Below are 22,251 nucleotides of genomic sequence, written 5' to 3'. Positions count from 1 at the left end.
TCCTTCACAGCTAACCCTCTGAAAGGTCAGACTTATTATGAGGATTCACAGCTAACCCTCTGAAAGGTCAGACTTATTATGAGGATTCACAGCTAACCCTCTGAAAGGTCAGACTTATTATGAGACCTTCACAGCTAACCCTCTGAAAGGTCAGACTTTTTAAGAGGATTCACAGCTAACCCTCTGAAATGTCAGACGTATTATGATGATTCACAGCTAACCCTCTGAAATGTCAGACGTATTATGAGGATTCACAGCTAACCCTCTGAAAGGTCAGACGTATTATGAGGATTCACAGCTAACCCTCTGAAAGGTCAGACTTATTATGAGTCCTTCACAGCTAACCCTCTGAAAGGTCAGACCTATTATGAGGATTCACAGCTAACCCTCTGAAAGGTCAGACGTATTATGACGATTCACAGCTAACCCTCTGAAAGGTCAGACTTATTATGAGGATTCACAGCTAACCCTCTGAAAGGTCAGACTTATTATGAGTTTTTCAAATATAACCCTCTGAAAGGACAGATTTCTTATGAGATCTTCACAGCTAACCCTCTCATAGGTCAGACTTATTATGAGTCCTTCACAGCTAACCCTCTGAAAAGTGTGACTCATTATGAGGATTCACAGCAAACCCTCTGAAATGTCAGACTTACTATGAAGTCTTCACAGCTAACCCTCTGAAAGGTCAGACTTATTATGAGGATTCACAGCTAACCCTCTGAAATGTCAGACTTATTATGAGTCCTTCACAGCTAACCCTCTGAAAGGTCAGACTTATTATGAGGATTCACAGCTAACCCTCTGAAATGTCAGACTTATTATGAGTCCTTCACAGCTAACCCTCTGAAAGGTCAGACCTATTATGAGGATTCACAGCTAACCCTCTGAAAGGTCAGACGTATTATGACGATTCACAGCTAACCCTCTGAAAGGTCAGACTTATTATGAGGATTCACAGCTAACCCTCTGAAAGGTCAGACTTATTATGAGTTTTTCAAATATAACCCTCTGAAAGGACAGATTTCTTATGAGATCTTCACAGCTAACCCTCTCATAGGTCAGAGTTATTATGAGTTCTTCACAGCTAACCCTCTGAAAGGTCAGACTTATTATGAGTCCTTCACAGCTAACCCTCTGAAAAGTGTGACTCATTATGAGGATTCACAGCAAACCCTCTGAAATGTCAGACTTACTATGAAGTCTTCACAGCTAACCCTCTGAAAGGTCAGACTTATTATGAGGATTCACAGCTAACCCTCTGAAATGTCAGACTTATTATGAGTTTCACAGCTAACCCTCTGAAAGGTCAGACTTATTATGAGGATTCACAGCTAACAATCTGAAATGTCAGACTTATTATGAGTCCTTCAGAGCTAACCCTCTGAAAGGTCAGACTTATTATGAGTTCTTCACAGCTAACCCTCTGAAAGGTCAGACTTATTATGAGTCCTTCACAGCTAAGCCTCTCAAAGGTCAGACTTATTAAGAGTTTCAAAGCTAACCCTCTGAAAGGTCAGACTTATTATGAGTTCTTCACAGCTAACCCTCTGAAAGGTCAGACTTATTAAGAGTTTCACAGCTAACCCTCTGAAAGATCAGACTTATTATGAGATCTTCACAGCTAACCCTCTGAAAGCTCAGACTTATTGTGAGTTCTTCACAACTAACCCTCTGAAAGGTCAGACTTATTATGAGTCCTTCAGAGCTAACCCTCTGAAAGGTCAGACTAATTATGAGTCCTTCACAGTTAACCCTCTGAAAGGTCAGACCTATTAAGAGTCCTTCAGCTAAGCCTCTGAAAGGTCAGACTTATTATGAGTCCTTCAGAGCTAACCCTCTGAAAGGTCAGACTTATTAAGAGTCCTACACAGCTAAGCCTCTCAAAGGTCAGACTTATTAAGAGTCCTTCACAGCTAACCCTCTGAAAGGTCAGACTTATTATGAGGATTCACAGCTAACCCTCTGAAATGTCAGACTTATTATGAGTCCTTCAGAGCTAACCCTCTGAAAGGTCAGACTTATTATGAGTTCTTCACAGCTAACCCTCTGAAAGGTCAGACTTATTAAGAGTTTCAAAGCTAACCCTCTGAAAGGTCAGACTTATTATGAGTTCTTCACAGCTAACCCTCTGAAAGGTCAGACTTATTAAGAGTTTCACAGCTAACCCTCTGAAAGATCAGACTTATTATGAGACCTTCACAGCTAACCCTCTGAAAGCTCAGACTTATTGTGAGTCCTTCACAACTAACCTCTGAAAGGTCAGACTTATTATGAGTCCTTCAGAGCTAACCCTCTGAAAGGTCAGACTAATTATGAGTCCTTCACAGTTAACCCTCTGAAAGGTCAGACCTATTAAGAGTCCTTCACAGCTAAGCCTCTGAAAGGTCAGACTTATTATGAGTCCTTCAGAGCTAACCCTCTGAAAGGTCAGACTTATTAAGAGTCCTACACAGCTAAGCCTCTCAAAGGTCAGACTTATTAAGAGTCCTTCACAGCTAAGCCTCTGAAAGGTCAGACATATTATGAGGATTCACAGCTAACCCTCTGAAAGGTCAGACGTATTATGACGATTCACAGCTAACCCTCTGAAAGGTCAGACTTATTATGAGTTCTTCACAGCTAACCCTCTGAAAGGTCAGACTTATTAAGAGTTTCAAAGCTAACCCTCTGATAGGTCAGACTTATTATGAGTCCTTCAGAGCTAACCCTCTGAAAGGTCAGACTAATTATGAGGATTCACAGCTAACCCTCTGAAAGGTCAGACTTATTAAGAGTCCTTCACAGCTAAGCCTCTGAAAGGTCAGACTTATTAAGAGTCCTTCACAGCTAAGCCTCTGAAAGGTCAGACTTATTATGAGTCCTTCAGAGCTAACCCTCTGAAAGGTCAGACTAATTATGAGGATTCACAGCTAACCCTCTGAAATGTCAGACTTATTATGAGTCCTTCACAGCTAACCCTCTGAAAGGTCAGACTTATTATGAGTTTTTCAAATATAACCCTCTGAAAGGTCAGATTTCTTATGAGATCTTCACAGCTAACCCTCTCATAGGTCAGAGTTATTATGAGTTCTTCACAGCTAACCCTCTGAAAGGTCAGACTTATTATGAGTTCTTCACAGCTAACCCTCTGAAAGGTCAGACTTATTATGAGGATTCACAGCTAAGCCTCTGAAAGGTCAGACTTACTAAGAGTCCTTCACAGCTAAGCCTCTGAAAGGTCAGACTTATTATGAGTCCTTCAGAGCTAACCCTCTGAAAGGTCAGACTAATTATGAGGATTCACAGCTAACCCTCTGAAATGTCAGACTTATTATGAGTCCTTCACAGCTAACCCTCTGAAAGGTCAGACTTATTATGAGTTTTTCAAATATAACCCTCTGAAAGGTCAGACTTCTTATGAGACCTTCACAGCTAACCCTCTATAGGTCAGAGTTATTATGAGTTCTTCACAGCTAACCCTCTGAAAGGTCAGACTTATTATGAGTTCTTCAAAGCTAACCCTCTGAAAGGTCAGACTTATTATGAGGATTCACAGCTAACCCTCTGAAATGTCAGACTTATTATGAGTCCTTCACAACTAACCCTCTGAAAGGTCAGACTTATTATGAGTCCTTCACAGCTAACACTCTGAAAGGTCAAACTTATTATGAGTTTTTCACAGCTAACCCTCTGAAAGGTCAGACTTATTATGAGACCTTCACAGCTAACCCTCTGAAAGCTCAGACTTATTAAGAGTCCTACACAGCTAAGCCTCTCAAAGGTCAGACTTATTAAGAGTCCTTCACAGCTAACCCTCTGAAAGGTCAGACTTATTATGAGGATTCACAGCTAACCCTCTGAAATGTCAGACTTATTATGAGTCCTTCAGAGCTAACCCTCTGAAAGGTCAGACTTATTATGAGTTCTTCACAGCTAACCCTCTGAAAGGTCAGACTTATTAAGAGTTTCAAAGCTAACCCTCTGAAAGGTCAGACTTATTATGAGTTCTTCACAGCTAACCCTCTGAAAGGTCAGACTTATTAAGAGTTTCACAGCTAACCCTCTGAAAGATCAGACTTATTATGAGATCTTCACAGCTAACCCTCTGAAAGCTCAGACTTATTGTGAGTTCTTCACAACTAACCCTCTGAAAGGTCAGACTTATTATGAGTCCTTCAGAGCTAACCCTCTGAAAGGTCAGACTAATTATGAGTCCTTCACAGTTAACCCTCTGAAAGGTCAGACCTATTAAGAGTCCTACACAGCTAAGCCTCTCAAAGGTCAGACTTATTAAGAGTCCTTCACAGCTAAGCCTCTGAAAGGTCAGACATATTATGAGGATTCACAGCTAACCCTCTGAAAGGTCAGACGTATTATGACGATTCACAGCTAACCCTCTGAAAGGTCAGACTTATTATGAGTTCTTCACAGCTAACCCTCTGAAAGGTCAGACTTATTAAGAGTTTCAAAGCTAACCCTCTGATAGGTCAGACTTATTATGAGTCCCTTCAGAGCTAACCCTCTGAAAGGTCAGACTAATTATGAGGATTCACAGCTAACCCTCTGAAAGGTCAGACTTATTAAGAGTCCTTCACAGCTAAGCCTCTGAAAGGTCAGACTTATTAAGAGTCCTTCACAGCTAAGCCTCTGAAGGGTCAGACTTATTATGAGTCCTTCAGAGCTAACCCTCTGAAAGGTCAGACTAATTATGAGGATTCACAGCTAACCCTCTGAAATGTCAGACTTATTATGAGTCCTTCACAGCTAACCCTCTGAAAGGTCAGACTTATTATGAGTTTTTCAAATATAACCCTCTGAAAGGTCAGATTTCTTATGAGATCTTCACAGCTAACCCTCTCATAGGTCAGAGTTATTATGAGTTCTTCACAGCTAACCCTCTGAAAGGTCAGACTTATTATGAGGATTCACAGCTAAGCCCTCTGAAAGGTCAGACTTATTAAGAGTCCTTCACAGCTAACCCTCTGAAAGGTCAGACTTATTATGAGTCCTTCAGAGCTAACCCTCTGAAAGGTCAGACTAATTATGAGGATTCACAGCTAACCCTCTGAAATGTCAGACTTATTATGAGTCCTTCACAGCTAACCCTCTAAAAGGTCAGACTTATTATGAGTATACTCCTAGTAGACTTATGACTTCACAGCTAACCCTCTGAAATGTCAGACTTATTATGAGTCCTTCACAACTAACCCTCTGAAAGGTCAGACTTATTATGAGTCCTTCACAGCTAACACTCTGAAAGGTCAAACTTATTATGAGTCTTCTTTCACAGCTAACCCTCTGAAAGGTCAGACTTATTATGAGACCTTCACAGCTAACCCTCTGAAAGCTCAGACTTATTGTGAGTTCTTCACAGCTAACCTTCTGAAAGGTCAGACATATTATGAGTTTTCACAGCTAACCCTCTGAAAGGTCAGACTTATTATGAGTCCTTCAGAGCCAACCCTCTGAAAGGTCAGACTAATTATGAGTCCTTCACAGCTAACCCTCTGAAAGTTCAGACTTATTCTGAGTCCTTCACAGCTAACCCTCTGAAAGGTCAGACTTATTATGAGGATTCACAGCTAACCCTCTGAAATGTCAGACTTATTATGAGTCCTTCACAGCTAACCCTCTGAAAGGTCAGACTTATTATGAGTTCTTCACAGCTAACCCTCTGAAAGGTCAGACTTATTAAGAGTTTCAAAGCTAACCCTCTGAAAGGTCAGACTTATTATGAGTTTTTCACAGCTAACCCTCTGAAAGATCAGACTTATTATGAGATCTTCACAGCTAACCCTCTGAAAGCTCAGACTTATTGTGAGTTCTTCACAACTAACCCTCTGAAAGGTCAGACTTATTATGAGTCCTTCAGAGCTAACCCTCTGAAAGGTCAGACTAATTATGAGGATTCACAGCTAACCCTCTGAAATGTCAGACTTATTAAGAGTTTCACAGCTAACCCTCTGAAAGATCAGACTTATTATGAGATCTTCACAGCTAACCCTCTGAAAGCTCAGACTTATTGTGAGTTCTTCACAACTAACCCTCTGAAAGGTCAGACTTATTATGAGTCCTTCAGAGCTAACCCTCTGAAAGGTCAGACTAATTATGAGTCCTTCACAGTTAACCCTCTGAAAGGTCAGACCTATTAAGAGTCCTTCACAGCTAAGCCTCTGATAGGTCAGACTTATTATGAGTCCTTCAGAGCTAACCCTCTGAAAGGTCAGACTTATTAAGAGTCCTACACAGCTAAGCCTCTCAAAGGTCAGACTTATTATGAGTCCTTCAGAGCTAACCCTCTGAAAGGTCAGACTAATTATGAGGATTCACAGCTAACCCTCTGAAATGTCAGACTTATTATGAGTCCTTCACAGCTAACCCTCTGATAGGTCAGACTTATTATGAGTTCTTCACAGCTAACCCTCTGAAAGGTCAGACTTATTATGAGACCTTCACAGCAAACCCTCTGAAAGGTCAGAGTTATTATGATTTCTTCACAGCTAACCCTCTGAAAGGTCAGACTTATTATGAGTTCTTCACAGCTAACCCTCTGAAAGGTCAGACTTATTATGAGGATTCACAGCTAAGCCTCTGAAAGGTCAGACTTACTAAGAGTCCTTCACAGCTAAGCCTCTGAAAGGTCAGACTTATTATGAGTCCTTCAGAGCTAACCCTCTGAAAGGTCAGACTAATTATGAGGATTCACAGCTAACCCTCTGAAATGTCAGACTTATTATGAGTCCTTCACAGCTAACCCTCTGAAAGTTCAGACTTATTATGAGGATTCACAGCTAACCCTCTGAAAGGTCAGACTTATTATGAGTTTTTCAAATATAACCCTCTGAAAGGTCAGATTTCTTATGAGATCTTCACAGCTAACCCTCTCATAGGTCAGAGTTATTATGAGTTCTTCACAGCTAACCCTCTGAAAGGTCAGACTTATTATGAGTTCTTCACAGCTAACCCTCTGAAAGGTCAGACTTATTATGAGGATTCACAGCTAACCCTCTGAAATGTCAGACTTATTATGAGTCCTTCACAACTAACCCTCTGAAAGGTCAGACTTATTATGAGTCCTTCACAGCTAACCCTCTGAAAGGTCAAACTTATTATGAGTTTTTCACAGCTAACCCTCTGAAAGGTCAGACTTATTATGAGACCTTCACAGCTAACCCTCTGAAAGCTCAGACTTATTGTGAGTTCTTCACAGCTAACCTTCTGAAAGGTCAGACATATTATGAGTTCTTCACAGCTAACCCTCTGAAAGGTCAGACTTATTATGAGTCCTTCAGAGCCAACCCTCTGAAAGGTCAGACTAATTATGAGTCCTTCACAGCTAACCCTCTGAAAGTTCAGACTTATTATGAGTCCTTCACAGCTAACCCTCTGAAAGGTCAGACTTATTATGAGTTCTTCACAGCTAACCCTCTGAAAGGTCAGACTTATTAAGAATTTTCAAAGCTAACCCTCTGAAAGGTCAGACTTATTATGAGTTTTTCACAGCTAACCCTCTGAAAGATCAGACTTATTATGAGATCTTCACAGCTAACCCTCTGAAAGCTCAGACTTATTGTGAGTTCTTCACAACTAACCCTCTGAAAGGTCAGACTTATTATGAGTCCTTCAGAGCTAACCCTCTGAAAGGTCAGACTAATTATGAGTCCTTCACAGTTAACCCTCTGAAAGGTCAGACCTATTAAGAGTCCTTCACAGCTAAGCCTCTGAAAGGTCAGACTTATTATGAGTCCTTCAGAGCTAACCCTCTGAAAGGTCAGACTTATTATGAGACCTTCACAGCAAACCCTCTGAAAGGTCAGACTTATTATGAGTCCTTCACAGCTAAGCCTCTGAAAGGTCAGACTTATTATGAGTCCTTCAGAGCTAACCCTCTGAAAGGTCAGACTAATTATGAGGATTCACAGCTAACCCTCTGAAATGTCAGACTTATTATGAGTTTTTCAAATATAACCCTCTGAAAGGTCAGATTTCTTATGAGATCTTCACAGCTAACCCTCTCATAGGTCAGAGTTATTATGAGTTCTTCACAGCTAACCCTCTGAAAGGTCAGACTTATTATGAGTTCTTCACAGCTAACCCTCTGAAAGGTCAGACTTATTATGAGGATTCACAGCTAAGCCTCTGAAAGGTCAGACTTACTAAGAGTCCTTCACAGCTAAGCCTCTGAAAGGTCAGACTTATTATGAGTCCTTCAGAGCTAACCCTCTGAAAGGTCAGACTAATTATGAGTCCTTCACAGCTAACCCTCTGAAAGTTCAGACTTATTATGAGTTCTTCACAATTAACCCTCTGAAAGGTCAGACTTATTATGAGTTTTTCAAATATAACCCTCTGAAAGGTCAGATTTCTTATGAGATCTTCACAGCTAACCCTCTCATAGGTCAGAGTTATTAAGAGTCCTTCACAGCTAACCCTCTGAAAGGTCAGACTTATTAGGAGTCCTTCACAGCTAACCCTCTGAAAAGTGTGACTCATTATGAGGATTCACAGCTAACCCTCTGAAATGTCAGACTTATTATGAGTCCTTCACAGCAAACCCTCTGAAATGTCAGACTTATTATGAGTTTTTCACAGCTAACCCTCTGAAATGTCAGACTTATTATGAGTTTTTCACAGCTAACCCTCTGAAAGATCAGACTTATTATGAGATCTTCACAGCTAACCCTCTGAAAGGTCAGACTAATTATGAGTCCTTCACAGTTAACCCTCTGAAAGGTCAGACTTATTAAGAGTCCTTCACAGCTAAGCCTCTGAAAGGTCAGACTTATTAAGAGTCCTTCACAGCTAAGCCTCTGAAAGGTCAGACTTATTTTGAGACCTTCACAGCTAACCCTCTGAAAGGTCAGACTTATTAAGAGTCCTTCACAGCTAAGCCTCTGAAAGGTCAGACTTATTTTTAGACCTTCACAGCTAACCCTCTGAAAGGTCAGACTTATTAAGAGTCCTTCACAGCTAAGCCTCTGAAAGGTCAGACTTACTAAGAGTCCTTCAGAGCTAACCCTCTGAAAGGTCAGACTTATTATGAGTCCTTCACAGCTAACCCTCTGAAAGGTCAGACGTATTATGAGTCCTTCACAGCTAACCCTCTGAAAGGTCAGACTTATTATGAGTCCTTCACAGCTAAGCCTCTGAAAGGTCAGACTTATTATGACGATTCACAGCTAACCCTCTGAAAGGTCAGACGTATAATGAGGATTCAAAGCTAACCCTCTGAAAGGTCAGACCTATTATGAGTTTTTCACATATAACCCTCTGAAAGGTCAGACTTATTATGAGACCTTTACAGCTAACCCTCTGAAAGGTCAGACTTATTATGAGGATTCACAGCTAACCCTCTGAAAGGTCAGACTTATTATGAGACCTTTACAGCTAACCCTCTGAAAGGTCAGACTTATTATGAGGATTCACAGATAACCCTGTGAAAGGTCAGACCTATTGTGAGTTCTTCACAACTAACCCTCTGAAATGTCAGACTTATTATGAGATTTTCACAGCTAACCCTCTGAAAGGTCAGACTTATTGTGAGTTCTTCACAACTAACCTTCTGAAATGTCAGACTTATTATGATTTCTTCACAGCTAAGCATCTGAAAGGTCATACTTTTTATGAGGATTCACAGCTAACCCTCTGAAAGGTCAGACTTATTAAGAGTCCTTCACAGCTAAGCCTCTGAAAGGTCAGACTTATTTTGAGTCCTTCAGAGCTAACCCTCTGAAAGGTCAGACTAATTATGAGTCCTTCACAGCTAACCCTCTGAAAGGTCAGACTTATTATGAGACCTTCACAGCAAACCCTCTGAAAGGTCAGACGTATTATGAGTGCTTCGCAGATAACCCTCTGAATGGTCAGACTTATTACGAGTCCTTCACAGCTAAGCCTCTGAAAGTTCAGACTTATTATGGGTCCTTCAGAGCTAACCCTCTGAACGGTCAGACTAATTATGAGTCCTTCACAGCTAACCCTCTGAAAGGTCAGACTAATTATGAGTCCTTCAGAGCTAACCCTCTGAAAGGTCAGACTTATTATGAGACCTTCACAGCAAACCCTCTGAAAGGTCAGACTTATTATGAGTCCTTCACAGCTAACCCTCTGAAAGGTCAGACGTATTATGAGTATTCAAAGCTAACCCTCTGAAAAGTCAGACTTATTGTGAGTTCTTCACAACTAACCCTCTGAAAGGTCAGACTTATTATGAGACCTTCACAGCAAACCCTCTGAAAGGTCAGACTTATTAAGAGTCCTTCACAGCTAAGCCTCTGAAAGGTCAGACTTATTAAGAGTCCTTCACAGCTAAGCCTCTGAAAGGTCAGATTTATTATGAGTCCTTCAGAGCTAACCCTCTGAAAGGTCAGACTTATTAAGAGTCCTTCACAGCTAAGCCTCTGAAAGGTCAGACTTATTTTGAGACCTTCACAGCTAACCCTCTGAAAGGTCAGACTTATTAAGAGTCCTTCACAGCTAAGCCTCTGAAAGGTCAGACTTACTAAGAGTCCTTCAGAGCTAACCCTCTGAAAGGTCAGACTTATTATGAGTCCTTCACAGCTAACCCTCTGAAAGGTCAGACGTATTATGAGTCCTTCACAGCTAACCCTCTGAAAGGTCAGACTTATTATGAGTCCTTCACAGCTAAGCCTCTGAAAGGTCAGACTTATTATGACGATTCACAGCTAACCCTCTGAAAGGTCAGACGTATAATGAGGATTCAAAGCTAACCCTCTGAAAGGTCAGACCTATTATGAGTTTTTCACATATAACCCTCTGAAAGGTCAGACTTATTATGAGACCTTTACAGCTAACCCTCTGAAAGGTCAGACTTATTATGAGGATTCACAGATAACCCTGTGAAAGGTCAGACCTATTGTGAGTTCTTCACAACTAACCCTCTGAAAGGTCAGACTTATTATGAGATTTTCACAGCTAACCCTCTGAAAGGTCAGACTTATTGTGAGTTCTTCACAACTAACCTTCTGAAATGTCAGACTTATTATGAGTTCTTCACAGCTAAGCATCTGAAAGGTCATACTTTTTATGAGGATTCACAGCTAACCCTCTGAAAGGTCAGACTTATTAAGAGTCCTTCACAGCTAAGCCTCTGAAAGGTCAGACTTATTTTGAGACCTTCACAGCTAACCCTCTGAAAGGTCAGACTTATTATAAGGATTCACAGCTAACCCTCTGATAGGTCAGACTTATTATGAGTGCTTCGCAGATAACCCTCTGAATGGTCAGACTTATTACGAGTCCTTCACAGCTAAGCCTCTGAAAGTTCAGACTTATTATGGGTCCTTCAGAGCTAACCCTCTGAACGGTCAGACTTATTATAAGGATTCACAGCTAACCCTCTGATAGGTCAGACTTATTATGAGTGCTTCGCAGATAACCCTCTGAATGGTCAGACTTATTACGAGTCCTTCACAGCTAAGCCTCTGAAAGTTCAGACTTATTATGGGTCCTTCAGAGCTAACCCTCTGAACGGTCAGACTAATTATGAGTCCTTCACAGCTAACCCTCTGAAAGGTCAGACTAATTATGAGTCCTTCACAGCTAAGCCTCTGAAAGGTCAGACTTATTATGAGTCTTTCAGAGCTAACCCTCTGAAAGGTCAGACTTATTATGAGACCTTCACAGCAAACCCTCTGAAAGGTCAGACTTATTATGAGTCCTTCACAGCTAACCCTCTGAAAGGTCAGACGTATTATGAGGATTCAAAGCTAACCCTCTGAAAAGTCAGACTTATTGTGAGTTCTTCACAACTAACCCTCTGAAAGGTCAGACTTATTATGAGACCTTCACAGCAAACCCTCTGAAAGGTCAGACTTATTAAGAGTCCTTCACAGCTAAGCCTCTGAAAGGTCAGACTTATTAAGAGTCCTTCACAGCTAAGCCTCTGAAAGGTCAGACTTATTATGAGTCCTTCAGAGCTAACCCTCTGAAAGGTCAGACTTATTAAGAGGTCCTTTACAGCTAAGCCTCTGAAAGGTCAGACTTATTTTGAGACCTTCACAGCTAACCCTCTGAAAGGTCAGACTTATTAAGAGTCCTTCACAGCTAAGCCTCTGAAAGGTCAGACTTACTAAGAGTCCTTCAGAGCTAACCCTCTGAAAGGTCAGACTTATTATGAGTCCTTCACAGCTAACCCTCTGAAAGGTCAGACGTATTATGAGTCCTTCACAGCTAAGCCTCTGAAAGGTCAGACTTATTATGAGTCCTTCACAGCTAAGCCTCTGAAAGGTCAGACTTATTATGACGATTCACAGCTAACCCTCTGAAAGGTCAGACGTATAATGAGGATTCAAAGCTAACCCTCTGAAAGGTCAGACCTATTATGAGTTTTTCACATATAACCCTCTGAAAGGTCAGACTTATTATGAGACCTTTACAGCTAACCCTCTGAAAGGTCAGACTTATTATGAGGATTCACAGCTAACCCTCTGAAAGGTCAGACTTATTATGAGACCTTCACAGCTAACCCTCTGAAAGGTCAGACTTATTATGAGGATTCACAGCTAACCCTGTGAAAGGTCAGACCTATTGTGAGTTCTTCACAGCTAAGCATCTGAAAGGTCATACTTTTTATGAGGATTCACAGCTAACCCTCTGAAAGGTCAGACTTATTTTGAGTCCTTCAGAGCTAACCCTCTGAAAGGTCAGACTTATTATGAGTTCTTCACAGCTAAGCATCTGAAAGGTCATACTTTTTATGAGGATTCACAGCTAACCCTCTGAAAGGTCAGACTTATTTTGAGTCCTTCACAGCTAACCCTCTGAAAGGTCAGACTTATTTTGAGTCCTTCAGAGCTAACCCTCTGAAAGGTCAGACTAATTATGAGTCCTTCACAGCTAACCCTCTGAAAGGTCAGACTTATTATGAGACCTTCACAGCTAAACCTCTGAAAGTTCAGACTTATTATGAGTTCTTCACAGCAAACCCTCTGAAAGGTCAGACGTATTATGAGGATTCAAAGCTAACCCTCTGAAAAGTCAGACTTATTATGAGTTATTCACAGCAAAGCCTCTGAAAGGTCAGACTTATTATGAGGATTTCACAGCTAACCCTCTGAAAAGTGTGACTAATTATGAGGATTCACAGCTAACCCTCTGAAATGTCAGACTTACTATGAAGTCTTCACAGCTAACCCTTTGAAAGGTCAGACTTATTGTGAGTCCTTCACAGCTAACCCTCTGAAAGGTCAGACTTATTATAAGGATTCACAGCTAACCCTCTGATAGGTCAGACGTATTATGAGTGCTTCGCAGATAACCCTCTGAATGGTCAGACTTATTACGAGTCCTTCACAGCTAAGCCTCTGAAAGTTCAGACTTATTATGGGTCCTTCAGAGCTAACCCTCTGAACGGTCAGACTAATTATGAGTCCTTCACAGCTAACCCTCTGAAAGGTCAGACTAATTATGAGTCCTTCAGAGCTAACCCTCTGAAAGGTCAGACTTATTATGAGACCTTCACAGCAAACCCTCTGAAAGGTCAGACTTATTATGAGTCCTTCACAGCTAACCTCTGAAAGGTCAGACGTATTATGAGTATTCAAAGCTAACCCTCTGAAAAGTCAGACTTATTGTGAGTTCTTCACAACTAACCCTCTGAAAGGTCAGACTTATTATGAGACCTTCACAGCAAACCCTCTGAAAGGTCAGACTTATTAAGAGTCCTTCACAGCTAAGCCTCTGAAAGGTCAGACTTATTAAGAGGGTCCTTCACAGCTAAGCCTCTGAAAGGTCAGATTTATTATGAGTCCTTCAGAGCTAACCCTCTGAAAGGTCAGACTTATTAAGAGTCCTTCACAGCTAAGCCTCTGAAAGGTCAGACTTATTTTGAGACCTTCACAGCTAACCCTCTGAAAGGTCAGACTTATTAAGAGTCCTTCACAGCTAAGCCTCTGAAAGGTCAGACTTACTAAGAGTCCTTCAGAGCTAACCCTCTGAAAGGTCAGACTTATTATGAGTCCTTCACAGCTAACCCTCTGAAAGGTCAGACGTATTATGAGTCCTTCACAGCTAACCCTCTGAAAGGTCAGACTTATTATGAGTCCTTCACAGCTAAGCCTCTGAAAGGTCAGACTTATTATGACGATTCACAGCTAACCCTCTGAAAGGTCAGACGTATAATGAGGATTCAAAGCTAACCCTCTGAAAGGTCAGACCTATTATGAGTTTTTCACATATAACCCTCTGAAAGGTCAGACTTATTATGAGACCTTTACAGCTAACCCTCTGAAAGGTCAGACTTATTATGAGGATTCACAGATAACCCTGTGAAAGGTCAGACCTATTGTGAGTTCTTCACAACTAACCCTCTGAAAGGTCAGACTTATTATGAGATTTTCACAGCTAACCCTCTGAAAGGTCAGACTTATTGTGAGTTCTTCACAACTAACCTTCTGAAATGTCAGACTTATTATGAGGATTCTTCACAGCTAAGCATCTGAAAGGTCATACTTTTTATGAGGATTCACAGCTAACCCTCTGAAAGGTCAGACTTATTAAGAGTCCTTCACAGCTAAGCCTCTGAAAGGTCAGACTTATTTTGAGACCTTCACAGCTAACCCTCTGAAAGGTCAGACTTATTATAAGGATTCACAGCTAACCCTCTGATAGGTCAGACTTATTATGAGTGCTTCGCAGATAACCCTCTGAATGGTCAGACTTATTACGAGTCCTTCACAGCTAAGCCTCTGAAAGTTCAGACTTATTATGGGTCCTTCAGAGCTAACCCTCTGAACGGTCAGACTTATTATAAGGATTCACAGCTAACCCTCTGATAGGTCAGACTTATTACGAGTGCTTCGCGAGATAACCCTCTGAATGGTCAGACTTATTACGAGTCCTTCACAGCTAAGCCTCTGAAAGTTCAGACTTATTATGGGTCCTTCAGAGCTAACCCTCTGAACGGTCAGACTAATTATGAGTCCTTCACAGCTAACCCTCTGAAAGGTCAGACTAATTATGAGTCCTTCACAGCTAAGCCTCTGAAAGGTCAGACTTATTATGAGTCTTTCAGAGCTAACCCTCTGAAAGGTCAGACTTATTATGAGACCTTCACAGCAAACCCTCTGAAAGGTCAGACTTATTATGAGTCCTTCACAGCTAACCCTATGAAAGGTCAGACATATTATGAGGATTCAAAGCTAACCCTCTGAAAAGTCAGACTTATTGTGAGTTCTTCACAGCTAACCCTCTGAAAGGTCAGACTTATTATGAGACCTTCACAGCAAACCCTCTGAAAGGTCAGACTTATTAAGAGTCCTTCACAGCTAAGCCTCTGAAAGGTCAGACTTATTAAGAGTCCTTCACAGCTAAGCCTCTGAAAGGTCAGACTTATTATGAGTCCTTCAGAGCTAACCCTCTGAAAGGTCAGACTTATTAAGAGTCCTTCACAGCTAAGCCTCTGAAAGGTCAGACTTATTTTGAGACCTTCACAGCTAACCCTCTGAAAGGTCAGACTTATTAAGAGTCCTTCACAGCTAAGCCTCTGAAAGGTCAGACTTACTAAGAGTCCTTCAGAGCTAACCCTCTGAAAGGTCAGACTTATTATGAGTCCTTCACAGCTAACCCTCTGAAAGGTCAGACGTATTATGAGTCCTTCACAGCTAAGCCTCTGAAAGGTCAGACTTATTATGAGTCCTTCACAGCTAAGCCTCTGAAAGGTCAGACTTATTATGACGATTCACAGCTAACCCTCTGAAAGGTCAGACGTATAATGAGGATTCAAAGCTAACCCTCTGAAAGGTCAGACCTATTATGAGTTTTTCACATATAACCCTCTGAAAGGTCAGACTTATTATGAGACCTTTACAGCTAACCCTCTGAAAGGTCAGACTTATTATGAGGATTCACAGCTAACCCTCTGAAAGGTCAGACTTATTATGAGACCTTTACAGCTAACCCTCTGAAAGGTCAGACTTATTATGAGGATTCACAGATAACCCTGTGAAAGGTCAGACCTATTGTGAGTTCTTCACAACTAACCCTCTGAAAGGTCAGACTTATTATGAGATTTTCACAGCTAACCCTCTGAAAGGTCAGACTTATTGTGAGTTCTTCACAACTAACCTTCTGAAATGTCAGACTTATTATGAGTTCTTCACAGCTAAGCATCTGAAAGGTCATACTTTTTATGAGGATTCACAGCTAACCCTCTGAAAGGTCAGACTTATTAAGAGTCCTTCACAGCTAAGCCTCTGAAAGGTCAGACTTATTTTGAGTCCTTCAGAGCTAACCCTCTGAAAGGTCAGACTAATTATGAGTCCTTCACAGCTAACCCTCTGAAAGGTCAGACTTATTATGAGACCTTCACAGCTAAACCTCTGAAAGTTCAGACTTATTATGAGTTCTTCACAGCAAACCCTCTGAAAGGTCAGACGTATTATGAGGATTCAAAGCTAACCCTCTGAAAAGTCAGACTTATTATGAGTTTTTCACATATAACCCTCTGAAAGGTCAGAATTATTATGAGACCTTCACAGCTAACCCTCTCATAGGTCAGAGTTATTATGAGTTCTTCACAGCTAACCCTCTGAAAGGTCAGACTTATTATGAGTTCTTCACAGCTAACCCTCTGAAAGGTCAGACTTATTATGAGTTATTCACAGCAAAGCCTCTGAAAGGTCAGACTTATTATGAGGATTTCACAGCTAACCCTCTGAAAAGTGTGACTAATTATGAGGATTCACAGCTAACCCTCTGAAATGTCAGACTTACTATGAAGTCTTCACAGCTAACCCTTTGAAAGGTCAGACTTATTGTGAGTCCTTCACAGCTAACCCTCTGAAAGGTCAGACTTATTATAAGGATTCACAGCTAACCCTCTGATAGGTCAGACTTATTATGAGTGCTTCGCAGATAACCCTCTGAATGGTCAGACTTATTACGAGTCCTTCACAGCTAACACTCTGAAAGGTCAGACTTATTATGAGACCTTCACAGCTAACCCTCTGAAAGGTCAGACTTATTATGAGGATTCAAAGCAAACCCTCTGAAAAGTCAGACTTATTATGAGTTTTTCACATATAACCCTCTGAAATGTCAGACTTATTATGAGACCTTCACAGCTAACCCTCTCATAGGTCAGAGTTATTATGAGGATTCACAGATAACGCTCTGAAAGGTCAGACTTATTAAGAGTCCTTCACAGCTAAGCCTCTGAAAGGTCAGACGTATTCTAAGTATTTCACAACTAACCCTCTGAAAGGTCAGACTTATTTGGAGTCCTTCAGAGCTAACCCTCTGAAAGGTCAGAATAATTAGGAGTCCTTCACAGCTAACCCTCTGAAAGGTCAGACTTATTATGAGTCCTTCACAGCTAACCCCCTGAAAGGTCAGACTTATTAAGAGTCCTTCACAGCTAAGCCTCTGAAAGGTCAGACTTATTATGTCCTTCAGAGCTATCCCTCTGAAAGGTCAGACTAATTATGAGTCCTTCACAGCTAACCCTCTGAAAGGTCAGACTTATTATGAGTCCTTCACAGCTAACCCTCTGAAAGGTCAGACTAATTATGAGACCTTCACAGCTATCCCTCTGAAAGGTCAGACCTATTATGACGATTCACAGCTAACCCTCTGAAAGGTCAGACTTATTATGAGGATTCACAGCTAACCCTCTGAAAGGTCAGACTTATTATGAGTCCTTCAGAGCTATCCCTCTGAAAGGTCAGACTAAATATGAGTTCTTCACAGCTAACCCTCTGAAAGGTCAGACTTATTATGAGTCCTTCACAGCTAACCCTCTGAAAGGTCAGACCTATTATGACGATTCACAGCTAACCCTCTGAAAGGTCAGACTTATTATGAGTTCTTCACAGCTAACCCTCTGAAAGGTCAGACTTATTATGAGACCTTCAGAGCTATCCCTCTGAAAGGTCAGACTTATTATGAGTCCTTCACAGCTAACCCTCTGAAAGGTCAGACCTATTATGACGATTCACAGCTAACCCTCTGAAAGGTCAGACTTATTATGAGTTCTTCACAGCTAACCCTCTGAAAGGTCAGACTTATTATGAGTTCTTCACAGCTAACCCTCTGAAAGGTCAGACTTATTGTGAGATCTTCAGAGCTATCCCTCTGAAAGGTCAGACTTATGAGTCCTTCACGCTAACCCTCTGAAAGGTCAGACCTATTATGACGATTCACAGCTAACCCTCTGAAAGGTCAGACTTATTATGAGTTCTTCACAGCTAACCCTCTGAAAGGTCAGACTTATTATGAGTTCTTCACAGATAACCCTCTGAAAGGTCAGACTTATTATGAGGATTCACAGCTAACCCTCTGAAAAGTCAGACTTATTAAGAGTACTTCACATATAACCCTCTGAAAGGTCAGACTTATTATGAGACCTTCACAGCTAACCCTCTCATAGGTCAGAGTTATTATGAGTTCTTCACAGCTAACCCTCTGAAATGTCAGACTTACTATGAAGTCTTCACAGCTAACCCTCTGAAAGGTCAGACTCATTATAAGGATTCACAGCTAACCCTCTGAACGGTCAGACTTATTATGAGTCCTTCAGAGCTATCCCTCTGAAAGGTCAGACTAATTATCAGTCCTTTACAGCTAACCCTCTGAAAGGTCAGACTTATTATGAGACCTTCACAGCTAAACCTCTGAAAGGTCAGACTTATTATGAGGATTCACAGCAAACCCTCTGAAAGGTCAGACGTATTATGAGGATTCACAGCTAACCCTCTGAAAGGTCAGAGTTATTATGAGGATTCACAGCTATCCCTCTGATAGGTCAGATTTATTATGAGACCTTCACAGATAACCCTCTGAAAGGTCAGGCTTATTATGAAGCCTTCACAGATAACCCTCTGAAAGGTCAGACTTATTATGAGTTTTTCACAGATAACCCTCTGAAAGGTCAGACCTATTATGAGGATTCACAGCTAACCCTCTGAAAGGTCAGATGTATTATTAGTCCTTCACAGATAACCCTCTGAAAAGTCAGACTTATTAGGTGTCCTTCACAACTAACCCTCTGAAAGGTCAGACTTATTATGAGTCCTTCACAGCTAACCCTCTGAAAGGTCAGACTTATTATGAGTTCTTCACAGCTAACCCTCTGAAAAGTCAGACTTATTATGAGGATTCACAGCAAACCCTCTGAAAGGTCAGACTTATTATGTGGATTCACAGCTAACCCTCTTAATTGTCAGACTTATTATGAGGATTCACAGATAACCCTCTGAAAGGTCACACTTATTATGAGGATTCACAGCTAACCCTCTGAAAGGTCAGACTTATTATGAGACCTTCACAGCTAACCCTCTGAAAGGTCAGACGTATTATGAGGATTCACAGATAACCCTCTGAAAGGTCAGAGTTATTATGAGGATTCACAGCTATCCCTCTGATAGGTCAGATTTATTATGAGACCTTCACAGATAACCCTCTGAAAGGTCAGGCTTATTATGAAGCCTTCACAGATAACCCTCTGAAAGGTCAGACTTATTATGAGGATTCACTGCTAACCCTCTGAAAGGTCAGACTTATTATGAGTTTTTCACAGATAACCCTCTGAAAGGTCAGACTTATTTGGAGTCCTTCAGAGCTAACCCTCTGAAAGGTCAGAATAATTAGGAGTCCTTCACAGCTAACCCTCTGAAAGGTCAGACTTATTATGAGTCCTTCACAGCTAACCCTCTGAAAGGTCAGACGTATTCTAAGTATTTCACAGCTAACCCTCTGAAAGGTCAGACGTATTCTAAGTATTTCACAACTAACCCTCTGAAAGGTCAGACTTATTTGGAGTCCTTCAGAGCTAACCCTCTGAAAGGTCAGAATAATTAGGAGTCCTTCACAGCTAACCCTCTGAAAGGTCAGACTTATTATGAGTCCTTCACAGCTAAGCCTCTGAAAGGTCAGACTTATTATGAGTCCTTCACAGCTAACCCTCTGAAAGGTCAGACTAATTATGAGACCTTCACAGCTATCCCTCTGAAAGGTCAGACCTATTATGACGATTCACAGCTAACCCTCTGAAAGGTCAGACTTATTATGAGGATTCACAGCTAACCCTCTGAAAGGTCAGACTTATTATGAGTTCTTCACAGCTAACCCTCTGAAAGGTCAGACTTATTATGAGTCCTTCACAGCTAACCCTCTGAAAGGTCAGACCTATTATGACGATTCACAGCTAACCCTCTGAAAGGTCAGACTTATTATGAGTTCTTCACAGCTAACCCTCTGAAAGGTCAGACTTATTATGAGACCTTCAGAGCTATCCCTCTGAAAGGTCAGACTTATTATGAGACCTTCAGAGCTATCCCTCTGAAAGGTCAGACCTATTATGACGATTCACAGCTAACCCTCTGAAAGGTCAGACTTATTATGAGGATTCACAGCTAACCCTCTGAAAGGTCAGACTTATTATGAGTTCTTCACAGCTAACCCTCTGAAAGGTCAGACGTATTATGAGGATTCACAGCTAACCCTCTGAAAGGTCAGACGTATTATGAGGATTCAAAGCTAACCCTCTGAAAAGTCAGACTTATTATGAGTTTTTCACATATAACCCTCTGAAAGGTCAGATGTATTATGAGACCTTCACAGCTAACCATCTCATAGGTCAGAGTTATTATGAGTTCTTCAGAGCTATCCCTCTGAAAGGTCAGTGTTACGGATACAGGTATCCTGTGTTTTTGTGTGTTTCTACTCTTTCTGCCCTAATCACAGGTGTCCTGTATGTTCCTGATTGGTGGTCGTTGATGTGTCTGCTGATTGGACCAATCAGTGAACATTCCTGTTAATTGCACCACCTGTTATTCGTTTGTTCAATCACACATCCCATTTTATAAAAACCAGACTTGTGTTTGTTGAGAAAGAGAGACTTTTTGCCATATGTGAGTATGGACACGGTGGTGTCCTGTGTGTTTGTGTACTCGCTAGTTGCTGATTACCCTGTTTAGTAGTTTTGTGTTTTTTTGGGAAAAGGGGGTTTAAGCTAGTTGCCCTTGGGCGTACATTACCCGTAGGAAGAAATCTGTCTATAAACACCAGTTAGACCTGAGCGGACCACCCACTGTATTTTTTGTATGGTAGCAGTAGCCTAGCGGTTCTTCAGGCAGGCTAGATCAGTTTAGGGGTTTTACACTATTGTTTCATTTCTTGGGTCCTGCTCAGCCCTTTTTCCCAAACCCTTACCGTGTGTTCATAAATAAACACTTTGTGTTTGACGGTAGTTCATGGTAGTTGTGTCTTATTTGTTCTCACTATTCCATGCCACACTTATAATTTACATGAATTTATGTTACGGGTCTCATGTCCATCCGCCCTAGATGTTTAGAGCCACGGGGGTTCGTAACATAAAGTGGGGCTCGTCTGGGATCCTATCTATCCCATGCTACTCATGTAAATTAGTTAGTGTCTGGTTCAGTGTTGAGCTTAGCAGCTGTAACTACCTGTTTTTTTTTGTGTGTTCAGTAGTCGACGGCTCGTGTTGCTAGTAGGATGGCTACTTTTGAGTTGGGGCTTTTTGGAAAACCCCTACGTGGGAGGTTTTTGATAATTGCCGTGAGAGTGGATCTACAGGCTTTGGCTGACCACTTTTCTGTACCCATACCGAGGGGTATAGTGAAAGCAGAAGTTAGGGAAGTAGTGCTAGCGATATTGTTGAGCGAAGCGAGTGCTTGAGTTACCGCCGCCTGAGTCTGCTGCTCCTGTAGGGGGATGTGGTTGCTGTTCCTGTAAGCCCATCAGTGTCTGAGAACGAGGCTAAGGCTCCAGCCACATTGCCCCGTTATGACCCACTCTCCCCACTGACTGACAGTGATGCCAGGATGGATGTCCGCTCGACACGGCTCCAAATAGAGGCGGAAGAGCGGGCACAAATCAGGCAAGACAAGCTGGAGATGCGTAAAATGGAACTAGAGGCAGAACAGGAGACGCGTAAGCTAGAGGCAGAACAGGAGACGCGTAAGATGGAACTGGAGACGCGTAGGCTTGATCAAGAACTGGAGACGCGTAAGATGGAACTGGAGATGCGTAAAATGGAACTAGAGGCAGAAACAGCGAGGTTAGTCTCTGCTCATACTATGCCTGCTAGTGAGCCAGCCTCACCAGCGGTGTCGTCTGCTACATTTGATATTAGTAGACAGATCACCTTGGTACCTGTGTTTAGGGAGTCAGAGGTTGATTCCTATTTCAGTGTGTTTGAGCGTATATCGGTAGCATTGAAATGGCCCGACGAGGTATGGTGCCTATTACTTCAGTGTAAGCTAACAGGTAAAGCCCAAGAGGTTC

Source organism: Coregonus clupeaformis, unplaced genomic scaffold (genome assembly GCF_020615455.1).
Source record: "Coregonus clupeaformis isolate EN_2021a unplaced genomic scaffold, ASM2061545v1 scaf1374, whole genome shotgun sequence".
NCBI classification, from domain to species: Eukaryota; Metazoa; Chordata; class Actinopteri; order Salmoniformes; family Salmonidae; genus Coregonus; species Coregonus clupeaformis.
Note: the sequence above shows the minus strand (reverse complement) of the source record.